Here is a 13,255-nt window from a genome sequence, read left to right on the forward strand (position 1 = left end):
ATGTATGGTTTAATGAAAAGCTGTTACCCAGACCTTATCTATCAAAAATGGAATTTACTGAATGCTGCAAGGCTACCTATGATTGGTAATGTGCTTTACCTCCTTTTATTCTCTATCATTTGCTACACATTTCTATATCTGTATGCAGCCAGACCAAAGCCACAGCTGTTGAAGGACTCTTGTGAATGCTATAGATTCAAATTGCTTTTAATTAGACTTACTAGTTTGGGCGTTTTTATGTAAATATATTTGTAATCCCTCCTGCTGAACTGGTTGGGATAGCCTGCACCTCCGACTGGACTAGAAAAGCTTATCCAAAAGAGGAGAATGTCCTATAGAATGGACTGAATACACAGGATGATTTCTTTGCGCGCCCGACCCCGCCAACATCTGTATGTCACCCACCAACATCTCAGAGTTCCTATTTTTCTGCCTTTCCGGTTGGACGTGGGAAGAGCATTTCTGTGCATTTGTATTTCCCTGGCCTCCCTTAGGGGCGTTTTTTTTCAATTCGATTGGACACTTTTTTCTATGAGTCCGGCGGTAGCCGTGCCGGAGAAACCGTTAATCCCCATTCCCATGGAGTCCAATAGGACACCATGGGGATGGGGACAATGGTAACACTGGTTCCGTCTATGACGGAGCCAGTGTTTCCATTTCCGTCTGCAGGTGGGTGGCATTACTCCCGCCAGGTCTCAGAATGTATAAGAGAGGATTCCCACCCGCCCCCACCCCCGAACAAGAAAAAGCCGCTATAAGGACTGCACGATCTCTAAGAAGGTGCTGCACAGCTCCCTTCTTCTGCGGGTTGAGTCGATCTCCCTCCAGGATCCTGGTTTCTGCTAGTTCAACACCGGCCACCACCACCAACACCACCAACACCTAATCCACTTGAGTACCGGCAAACGACAGGCAGGCTAAATCCTGCTCCAATTTTGACCATCGCAAGAGGAAAGAGCATAGGCCCCATTTGGCAAAGGCTTCTGTACTGACAAGCTCTGCTTTGAAGCATAAGAAGCACAGGTATAGGCACCAACACTCCCCAAGAGCAGCCTAGGTTAACAGTTTGCCTTCAGAGCCTTTTCAGTTCTCTGATGCAGAGGCTGATAAGTTTGATCTATTGAAATGTTTTATGGTACCACCACAAACACCTTTTGGTATGCCTGCAAGAGTAGAGGTTTCGCCTAGACCTCAGTTCTCTCCAGTGAGAATCTCCCTTCAGAGATGTGTTTTCTTGCCCAGCCTTGCCAGGACCGGTCTTCTTAATCCGTAGGAGCTGCTAGCCTCCGGCCCCCTCAGAGCGGTCAAACTTCATATTACAAAAAAACTAGATGTAGGACACTCCGAGGGCAAAGGCGAAGTGGATAAAATAAAAAACACAGCTTTGCTTTCTCTCTTCCTGAATCCGATAACCTTCAGTTTGGTAAAAACAAGAACATAGAATCTACATTAATTCCTACTCATTATCTTTACTTCTATTTGCCATTTTCCCCTCTTTCCCAAAACCTCTCAATTTACTGGTTTCCTTCTCTGTAGATGCTCAGATAAATTTAAACCCTTGATCTGCTGGTGTTCCCTTTTTAGCAGAGGCCCCACCAAGGGGTGGCCACGGGGGGGCCACTGACACCCTATTAAAAACTCTGGCCCCCCCCCACCGGCCCGCCTGCCTCGTAGGTATTTGTTTTGGTGTGCCACCCCAAGATTTCCATCAGGCCACAACTATAAAAAATGTCTGTGGGCGCCACTGCATTTTTAGGCTTCTGTTAATTTCTTTTTGCTTGAATAAGTAAATAACTATGTACAGATATCTCTTCCACCATCTGCCGATATAGTTCTTGTGGCCTTGTTCTTATTTTCTCCCAATACAAAGGATTTTCTCTCATCAGTGTTAGCTGACCCCTTTATAAATCTCACTTTCTAGCTTTACACTCTGTAGTTGCTTTCGGTAAAAAAAAAAAGGGACTTCTAAATTGAGCCACGCCACATGCTGCTCCCTGCTGGCCGTTACATGAATAACAGCGCCTGATGGGAGCTGAAGATAACCTCAAGTTGCCAGTTGATTGCGCACTGGTTCCTGTCGCAACGCTGCTCAAACAGTCAATGCTACTTGCATGCGGCACGCCAGCGGTTTGTATAAATAACTGCATGTAAAAACTTCTCCATCTCTCTCTCTACTATCAGGCTCCTGTTTTGCCTTCCGTATGAGCTGCTGTACCCCACAGTCCCTCTCCAGCTGTTCTGTGCCCCACTTTTGATTTACAGTGTGGATCAGATCAGATAAGGGGAGGGAGGGGGGAATGAGACAAAAAAATAAACGGCACAGGAGCTCTTCTTGCTTCTTATTCACGCCCTGCATAAGAATTCAAGCGTGTTAAAACATAATAGCACATAAAATTCAAATTGTACACTTCCAAATCTACTCTTAGAACTGTAATATACCTGTGACTCCTCCGCCACATGCTTGGAGGAAATGAATACATTTGTTTTTCTTTAACTGTCTTTTCAAATTATAGATTTAGTTGGCTCTACTGCTTTGCTTTATATTTCACCTTTAACCTTCCAGGTTTGTATTCCTTAAATTGTTTTAGAACTTAGAACATCTCACCAGTTTTCCAAAGAAGAGTTTAGTTCAAATGGGCTGCTTGTGAAATAACCTTTAATTGCCTCACTACTTGCTATCTTCTGCTTGTCTTTCAACTAGTAAGTATTTAAATTAAAAAAAAACTAAAAAGGAAAATACAGTTTATTTTCAAACTAAAGACTACTAGCTACCTAAGATGCGCATCTCTGACTACATTTCCCAGAATGCCCAAACAAGATGGCCACCGGCCTTTTGATTGCGTGTAATGCGTCACTAAAAGCTTTTATAGATTCAAGGCTTTCGGATATATATTGCTTCCAGGAGCGCTTGCAGGTACTGGCTTGCCTTTTATTTATGTTCTAACTTGTTAGTTTAAATGCTTTCTTGCTTGTTTAGCCTTTGCATGCCACCTAGATTGGAGTTGCGTAGTCCGGCAGAATTCCAGTAATCCTTTGAAGTATGTGCAAATGCGTGCACGGCTTCCCAACAGAGAAATAAACCATACGCAAATGGTCACGTTTAATCAAAATGCCTTTTTACATAAGCGGCACTGTTCAGGAAACATCATAAGCAGCGATACTGCCAGCAACGTAGAAAATACTTATTTTCTCAAACACTGCTACGTTGCAACTCGTGTAGAAACGCAAGTCAATTTCCGTTAAATGAACATTGCGCAAAATTTGCGTTAGAGCAGAATGCTCACAGAGTCTAATCACATCAGTTCACGAATCAAAATCATTACATGAAACTCCGTGCGACTTAAGTAGTAAGTCATTCCTTCATGCGCTGCTTTCCCTGACTAGTCCCACATTTCAGAGTCTGTGCATCTTAAAATTAAACTTGCAGTTAGCTCACCAAAAAGCTGCGCTCCCACCAGTTTATTGTAGATTGCTGAGCTCTTCAAACTTGCTCCTTCTTCCATTTCAAATGACATAAAGGGTAGGCCTAAAGGGAGCTAAACAAAACATGACTGTAAACTCTAGGAGAAATGATGAAATAATTGTCTGTCAAGATAATCTGCCCTTAGCATTCTAAATTAGATCACTGCTGAGGGGTTCCACCATCTTGGCCTGGGTTCGGACCCAATCCACCTTTTTGAGTGCTCAACTCTGCTGATCTCTGAGAAAAGGCATTAAGGAAATAAGATAACCATTTTGAATTGCACACAATTCCACAACCCTCCAACCTTTGCACCCCAGAGACTGTGTATCCTAGATCTTAGTCTGACTCTTCCCGTTTGATCCCTGATGCCCCTGACACGCTCTCTCTCAATCTCCTGCTCTGTGCACATGGCCCCAACCACCCTCTGCATTCACTTTGTCAGTCTTCAGAAAAAATAACAAGTCTCAAAATGACATTGCTCGCTAGGCTAACGTAACACTTTGTTGACCACATGTTGGAGAATAGTCAATTTCATACAACGAAGGTGGAATTTTTGGGGTTTGTAATTTCTCCGGCCGGGATGGAGTTGGATTCCAGCAAGATTAAAGCAGTGTTGAATTAGCCAACTCCAACTTGTGTAAAAGATGTACAAAGTTTCATCAGGTTTGCTCATTTCTATCGTCAATTCATTCAAGACATTTTGTCAGTGGCGACTCCTATTACATGATTATTGAAGAAGGGTATGAAATTCAGTTGGGAGAATGAAGCTGAGGAGGCTTTTCTCTTCTTAAAGAACAAGTTCACCACTGGACCGATACTATTGCATCTTGACGTGGAACATCTGATTTTTGGAGAAGCAGATGCTTCTTACGTGGCATTAGGAGCAGTGCTTTCGCCGCTACTTAAGGATTCAAATTTTGGATTGCAGAGATTCGAAAGAGTTTGAGTATGAATGAACAGGTGCAAAAAGAAATGACTCTTGAACAGATGAGAGAATGGGCAAGAGCGGTTCTGGTAAGAGTGATCAAGGAAGGTCTTCCGTTTATGGATGCAATGTTATTTTTGCTCACTGTGGAATTAAGGGAGGAGGCTCTTCGTCAGAATCATGATTCCGCTCTTGCAAGACATCCAGGGTTCAGAAATACTTTAGGACTGGTATGCAGAGAGTTTTAGTGGGATGGTATGCGTAAGGATGCTTTGAATTATGTAAAGACGTGTGAGGTTTGTGCGAGTGTTAAATCTGAAAATCAGAAGCCTGCAGGTTTATTGACACCTTTGCCTATTCCTCCACGTCCATGGCACACCATCTTGTTGGATTACATTGTAGACTTACCTTTGGATCAGGGCTACACTACAATTTTAGTGGTGGTAGATGTTCTTTCAAAGGCTAGTCATTTTATTCCCATCAAGGGTTCTTCAACAGCAACCAACATAGCAGGAGCATTTCTGCAAAATGTAGTAAGGTTACATGGCCTTCCTATGCAAGTCATTTCTGACCGTGGGTCTCGGTTCATGTCCAAATTCTGTCAGGCTTTTTATGAAGAAGTAAAGATAGAGGTTAATCTAACTACAAGTTTTCATCCAGAGGGCAATGGTCAGACAGAGAGGGTGAATCAGAAGCTTGAAAAATACCTGTGTTGCTATATTAATTCTGAGAAGCGTTGGGTGGAATTAATTTGGCTAGCAGAGTTTTGTTATAACAATACCTCAAAAGATTCAACAACAATGTCTCCTTTCTATTTAAATGAAGGATTTCATCCAAGATTTCTAAGAGAAAATATTTTAGAGGAGATAGAGGTTCCAGATGTAGAGAATAGGTTGAGAGCCATGGGTGAAAATGTTAAAAAGGCAATTGAGGCTTTGCAAGTGAGTAAAACGAAATACAAGAAGTTTGACGGGTGTGAGATCCGCTCTGACTTCCATACAAAGACCAAAAGGGATTGCTACCGGAAATTGGAAGCTTGGATGAACCAGGAGAAGGCCTCTGAGAAAAAGAGGTTAAGGTCCTTTGAGGATGCCCTTTCCCAGGGGCTCCCTCGTCTTCGTCGGTGGCAAGGGCCCTGTCGATGATAACTTCATCTGCCAAGACCTCTACTCCGTCGAAGAAAGCTTTGTCTACCAAGCCCACTACCTCTTCGATGCCTTCTTCGCCGACGACCAACCCGTCAGCGACCACCACATCGACGACCCTGTCGATGACCCTGTCGACAACATCTGCTCCTCCTTCATCGATGAGTGTTTGTCAACGACTATCACGCAATACTGCATACAGACACTGGCACTGACACAGATACCACGGCTACTCATATTAATGAGTATGAAGATTATGCCCCGGCTGACGGGAAGCCTCTGGGTATTGACGAGCCCACCAGGACTTTGCCACCGGATTAAATTGGCTCCTTCCATGCCATGTTCTCAAGCGCGTCCAAACTCTTTAGTCTGGTTCTGGAAGAAAAGAAGGAGGAGGGGTTTCACTTTCAGCAATGTGAGTCTTCGAGGAAGACCGTCATGTTAGTTCTGTTGTTGTACAATGTCTAAGGATTGGCCCTTATGAAGACGCCATGTATCACACCCTCCAACAAAGACAAGCTGTAGAAGAAATACAGGGTCCCAGAGTCGGCTCAGTGATGTCTCAGGTCGCAGCCTTCTCCAGACTCTGTGGTGTCATCTGCCGCCAGGAAGCGATCATCCTACCCCTCGTCCTCTACCATTGTACCCCGGGACAAGGAGGGCAAAAAGGTCACTGCAGTGGGCAAGCGCATCATCTACACCGCAACTTCCACCATCAAGGCCACGTTTGGTGCAAGCTCGGGCAGTTACTGGATTTCCTTCCTGACAACAAGAACGCTGAGGCCCTGGCACTGTTCAAGGAGGGGGAGGTGGTGTCAGATCACGCTATTACGGTGGCCTTGGACATAGCAGATTCAGGGTTCCATCAGGTGTAACTCTCCAGACCATGAAGACCGACATGGAGATGGCACGCTCCCTCAGGACCCTGCAGCAAAGGAGGTGGTCCTTTCGTTCCCCATGGGGAAGAGTGTCCTGGTTCTCCAAGGGGTACAATACCCCCATCGTCAGCCCTCATGTTGCAGCACCCAGGAAGCCTACAGGAGCCGCTCCTGGGCCTACGGCAGTGGAGGCCAGTGATGACATCGCCCACAGGCACAGGCGCCCAAGCAGGCCTGAACCAGACGTGAATCCATGCCCCCACTTGCGCACCCCAGTAGGAGGACGGCGATCACACTTTGTTGAACAGTGGAGAAAGATCACCACAGACAAATGGATGCTGGATGTTCTTCAGCAGGGGTGCACCTTGGAATTTCAACACAGGTCCCTATGCATTCCCCATGTAGAATGTCAAGAACTTCATATGGCCCAGTTGCTTCAGGAGGTTCAAGCCATGTGAAGAAAAATGGCAATAGAACTATCACTCAGCGTCTCCGGAGCTCCGGAGAGTACTCCAGATACTTTCTGGTATGGAAAAAGTCAGGAGGGTAGCGGCTGTTAAGAACAATTTCCAATTATGGGCGATTTTCCCTCGAGTTGTGAACCCCCCAACCTTTTGCTTTTGTCTGACCATCCTAGCCTGACTTACCAGTGCAGCCCAGCCTTCTGCTGTACTCGGCTGGGCTTTTGTTCATCTTGTTATGGGGAAACTGACAAGCCCTTCAGACTGTCAGTACTGGGAGACTTTGCTCCCCTTAGTCTTTTACTTTGTTGCCATTTCTTGGCAACATTTTATCAGTGCACAATGTACCTTACAGTTCAGTGTGCTGTGGTCTCTTTTTCATTTTTAAGGGCTTAGACACCCTCAAAGGATTTTTGGTGAATGTACAAGTGTGTCCATGACAGAGCTGATGGCAGCAGTTACTTTTAAAGCATTTTTGACTCTTTTCAATGGTCCAAAACGCGTTTACCGCGTTTGGCCCAGGACATTGGCCAGTGCTTAAAATGGCTTGCCACAAGGTCCTTTGTTCTGTGCTTTGGCCATTTTGTCCCTTTGCCTTCCCCAGGTCGAGCAGACCCGGGAAATTTCTTATTTGGTCATGCAGACCCCCGCGCAAACCGAAGCTTTCACAGGCTTCTGCATGCCTTGTGTGTGTGCCCCCAGGATGTGGGCTGGCGCTGTCTAGTTCCAAAACACATCCTGGGTGCTAGGATCTCTGGTGTGCTGGGATGACTGGGACCACCCTGGTCCATGATTGGTCCATGTCTGGAATGGTTGAATGTAAGCAGATTTCCTATTGGTTTCTCTTTGTTTTAATGCAAAGGGGATTCTGGATAAGAGCAGGCACTCTAAACCTACTCCAGGTCGATCTTCTGAGTTCACACCGAACTTAGTAAAGAATCCAAGTATCCTGAACCAAAGAAGCAGATCTGTGGAACCGCTGGTGACCCGCTGGAAGGTTTGGCACCCTAGCCCCACTGTTGTCTCGTCGGAGCCCCTGTTTCTCATTGATCACAGAAGGCCTGAAAGGGCGCTTTGACCCGTTGGAGTAGTGGGACTAACTGCTTAACCTGCAAACGAGCCTCTTCGGAAGTGTTCCTGGACCACACAGTGAACAGACCAGCTTGTACGGGACCTGTGCCTTGGGACAGCCGCTGTCTCAAATTTCGACTTGAGAGACTTTGGGAACCGTAAGCTCTTGGTAGAAGGCACTCTCCCACCGAGTTTCATACACCTAGCATTCCTACGTCTGGAATTAGGAGAGTCCGCCTGAACCTGAGCCTACATGGTACCCGTGACACCCCGCTGTGGTGACAAGCTTCGTGGGTGCCTTGCTGCTGTGCCCCCCTGTGCCCTTAGACAAGATGCAGCGGAACTGGTCCGATCCCTTGCCCAGAAGCGGAGAAAATGCCACTGAGGTCCTGGAACGCAGCCCCTGAAAGCCGGAGAGACGCACAACTGCTGGACTCGAACCTGCAAGCGAACTCGACTTGACTGATGAAGTTTGGTCCAGAGTGCGTCTGTGGGCGGTGAGTACTTGGAACACTTACCGGTGTCCTCTGACGCATCCATATACTTTTTCGCATGAGTGTCCCACAAGGTCCACTCTCCTTTGTTAGGTTAGCCTGTGCTACCATCCTATTCCCAATTCCTGGAAATTGCTCTTCTCTCTTGTGGAGACCCTCCTTGAATAGTGGAACTTTATTCTTCATCACCTCACCCACCTTCCTGAGACACTACAACCCCTTGAAGAGACCACTTTTGTACTTAACCGCATGATCGAGTGCTCCCGCGCTGAATATACTTTTGAGCACAAGGCTCCACACTGCGTAGGTATTGTACTGCCTTTTAGTTAGGGTTTGAGTTGTTGAAGGACTGCCTAAAGTACATTTGCACTGTGTGACCCCTTTCTGTTTCAGGTTGTGGATCTCTACTTGTTGAATATTACTTTAGACTAATAGTTAGTTTATATATTTGTCCTAGTATAGTGTTGTGTTGGTATTGTTAATATTGCTGTGGTTTCATTTTGTGTTTGAGTTAAAAGGCCTTTAATAAATGTGTATGTATGTTTGTTATATACACCTGACTGAGAGTAATTTGTGGTGTTCTTTACTGTGTGTGCTCATTGTGGACTATCGATCACCCTGACCTAGTCTTGACTGCCGCCAATGCTACCTTGATTGGTCTGGTTTGTCCAGAAGGTGTCCCTGTTCCAAGAAACCTGCCCACCAGGTCAGAGTTCAGAAATCCATCTCAAAGGAATAGTGCGCTCAAGAATGTTATTGTCCCGAGCGTTCGGGCATGTGGTTTAAAGCAATATGTGATGGATCGTAAAAACATTTCCTATGCACCCTACCATAGTTTTCACACTTTTACACATGTGAAATCAAGCATCGGGCCATCTTGTGCTAATCTTATCCGTTGCCGCATCTCCTTAAGTTGAACTGCCCTTGTGGCACTAAATCATATACCCCGCCCCTGAAGCTGACATCAGTATTGCTAGCGATATTCTCCACCTATTTTTATGACATTAGTGGGCAGCATAGCCAAACGCGCCCAGTCATCACCTACGTAAAAATGTCAGTTGACGCAGAACCCGGAATATCAACGCAAACATCCTCTCACAGCACAGCACATCCCAAATCAGAATAGAAAACACTATTTTGAAAGGAAACACCAATACTCTGCAATTTATAATGTGCTTTTATTTCACAATGAATGCTCCGAGAACATCCGCCAATTTCGATTATCAACCACATTTTTAATGTTGTTCTGTTCGAGCATCAAATCTTTATCATGAGGCACACAGTGTTCCTTTCGGTAGAAGAAGCGCATTCGACGCACCTTGAATCGCAAGGCTTCGGCATCAGTTTCTTGCTAGACCACCGTAAAAGATGACCGGTTGCTCCTTGTTGCTGGTACCGCCAAAGGGCATATCGGTCCCGGGTGATCGTCCCACATCAGCGTAATCGTGATACATCTGTTTAGTTGTGTCTGCCACTGCCTGTTGAAGAAACCAACACTCGGTATCTGGAAACGATAACATTTGCAGAAAGGAAGAATATAGCTGTGTAGAAAACATAACAAAAATATATTTCAGTAGCAGTTCTTTATTCAAATGTATCCATTTAGCCTTTAATTCTGCACTGAGTGTAACCTAATAATGAACTAATGAACACATACCAGAAACAATGGAAACACAGAGAAACCATTGTGAAAAGTTGGAGTCTATGATGTGCTTGAGAGGTTAGTGCTGTGGAGTATGTTTAGCTCGCAATAGGATGCGGAAGCTGATGGAAGAATTCAAACAACAGATAGACTGGATTATAACGGAATATTACCAACGAATTTGAGGTTTTGGTGGAACACAGACATGGATTCCAAGACAAGAGTAAAGGACATGCACAGTGCATCTAGGCGCTTGCGTTAATGGTTATCTGGTTAGTCGTGGGCAATAGGCTGTGCATTGTTAGCAGAAAACTATTGTTCATTAGGATGGATTTAAATAATATGCTCTGCTTTAAAGAAAGGTCTATCGTTCTGTCCCACACATAAAATGGACTACTTCCGAACAAGAGTGGACTTATTTGGGTTCAGTAGAAACTTAAAACTCAAGAAATATTTTGCTACCAGTTTTAAACCACAAAAATCCAGAACAGCAGAGGAACCTGTTCCTTCAGACTTATCCATTGCTCATTCAATGCAAACAGTGAATTTACTAAACCTCCCAGAAGAAGAGAATATTCATAGTTTAGAAACCTTCACGAATGATCTGGGCATCACCATGGATCTCAGTGAAACAACCAAATTGAAACCGAAATCAACTTTCTATCCACACCTTTACAGTGAAAACGTCATAGACCTATTTGAACAAGCAGTTTCAGACAATTTAAGATCGTTGTACCTTAAATCATCTAAACATAAAAACGTTCACTATAATCTAACTTTAAAAGAAAGAGAATCCCTATTTGATCTACAAAAGGATGAAACTGTTATCATAAAACAAGCAGACAAAGGAGGAAAAATGGTATTGTTAAACACAGCTTATTCCATCAAAATGGCTGCTAAACACCTAAATGACAAACATACTTATGAGAAACTCACCAACAATCCACTTTCAAACCTTACCATGGAATGGCACCAACTAAATAGCCACTATCTGGAAGAACAACTCCTAACATAAGAAGAATACAATTATATGAACAACCAACACCCGATACTAGCAAGCATTTACTTTTTACCCAAGATTCATAAGGAATACCATCACCTTCCGTCCAGTAGACCAATAATCAAAGCATTGGCTCTTAAACAGAACCCATTTCATCATATATTGACAAACACAACCTCTTGCTGCTAACCTCGCCTCCTTCATCAAAGATACAACAGACGTCATTAATCAACTGGAACTAATCGAATGGGAACAAGATTTTTCAGACTAGTAACCTTTGACGTAACCAGCTTTTATACCAGTATTCTTCATGAGAAAGGAATGGAAACAACAAAAGAATTCATTGAAACAAGATCTATTTCTTACAAAAACCAAAACGAAATGATACTAGAGATGCTGAACTTTACACTCAATAATAACATTTTTCTATTCAATGGAGACATCTATAAGCAAAAAAGAGGAACAGCTATGGGAGCAAAATTTGCACCAGCATATGCAAATTTATATATGGGTGCTTTTGAACTGCATCATGCATGGCAACATCAAGCCTTCAGTGAACTCAACCAAATAGTCTACTGGAGCAGATTCATAGACGACATTCTAGTTATCTGGAAAGGAGACAAGCAATCACTGAATGAATACCACCATTTTCTGAATAACAATCAATATAACTCACAATTAACCATGGAAGAAAGCATCAATACAATCCATTTCTTGGACTTAGAGTTATACATTTGCAATAACAAAATTAACACAACTTTGTACACGAAACCAACAGCAGGGAACAGCATCTTGCATCTCATGCAGCAAGTTACCATCCACCACATATCAAAAATAACATCCCATATGGGGAATTTTTGAGAATCAAACGGAATTGCACAGAAAACCAAGAAATGCAAAAACACCTGAAACCAGCCAAAGAGAAATTCTTGGTAAGAGGTTACAAAAGCAATCTACTAACCATGCCCAAAAACAAAAGTAAAGAACGGAACAGATCAGATCTTCTAAGTTATAAATCACGGAAGCAAAACAAGGTGTCAAATGAAAGTACACAAACTCTAAGATTCATAACTACCTACAACACAGAGGCAACCTCCTTGAGAAAAATTCTTTAAAAACATTGGAATATACTGACCGCGGATCATGACTTGAGACCCCACCTACCTGAATCTCCATGTCTCACCTACAGAAAGGCACCAAATTTGAAAAATATTTTGTGCACATCCCACTTTGTAGAACACAAAAAACCAAAGGGCACCGACAACTATGGGCAACAGAAAACCTGCTAGGCTTTTACAATGCGGGACTTGATAGATGTGCAATTTTGCAACAAATGGGCTCAAGGAATGTACAAAAGCAGATTGTACAGTGTACAAAATTTAAGATTTTCTAAATTGTAACTCTAAATTCACAGTCTATGCCATTAAATGTCCATGTGCTAAAACATACATAGGTAGCACCATCAGACCACTTAAAACAAGGATCTATGAACACATCCGGACAATCAAACTACAAGATATACGCTATCCTTTAAGTAAACACTTTCTAGAAAACCACAGAACAGAAGACATTACCATGCTAAGATTTTTTGGAATTGAACAAGCTACTCTCTCAAACAGAGGAGGAAATAGAGAAAAACAACTACGCAAAATGGAAGCAAACTGGATTTCTTGTATGTACTGTACAAATACAGGACTAAATGCGGACCATGAGCTTTCTCACTTTTTATAACTAATTAACCTCTTTTTCAGATGTTTACATACACCATAATGCATGTCTTTTGAATCTTTTGTTTCAGTTAAATACAAGGGTATATGAAGGATACTATTTAGGTCATTAGCAACAACGTCGATTGATTCCTTTCTCTTATAATGTTGTTCAATTGATGGTTTTCATGAATGGTTAAAATTCAACAGTCAAATCAAGTTCTAAGCACGTATATTGAATCACCACTAAGGCAAACACATCCATAATATTTACTGATTATGTACCATGTATCCAATAACAAGTTCCATTATTAGTTATAAGTTAAAGTATTAATACCATATCCGAAAGACAGAGCGACCATCTTAATCTTTAATTAACCCAAAGAGGGCGAGCAGCGTGATGATGGCCCTTCACCCATAGGCGGAAGACGTCATCACGTGACAGCACGTAAGAGCAGACAGCCGGCTAA

At 43.3% G+C, this 13,255-nt stretch overlaps 1 protein-coding gene across 1 annotated transcript in view; it reads left to right on the top strand.

Moving 5' to 3' along the window:
* LOC138579901 (piezo-type mechanosensitive ion channel component 2-like) overlaps positions 1-13,255 on the top strand; it is a 2,232,767-nt gene that overhangs the window by 1,639,737 nt on the left and 579,775 nt on the right. The window lies entirely within an intron of this gene.

This window comes from Ambystoma mexicanum, chromosome 3p (genome assembly GCF_040938575.1).
Source record: "Ambystoma mexicanum isolate Mex_15411 chromosome 3p, UKY_AmexF1_1, whole genome shotgun sequence".
In the NCBI taxonomy this organism is placed as follows: Eukaryota; Metazoa; Chordata; class Amphibia; order Caudata; family Ambystomatidae; genus Ambystoma; species Ambystoma mexicanum.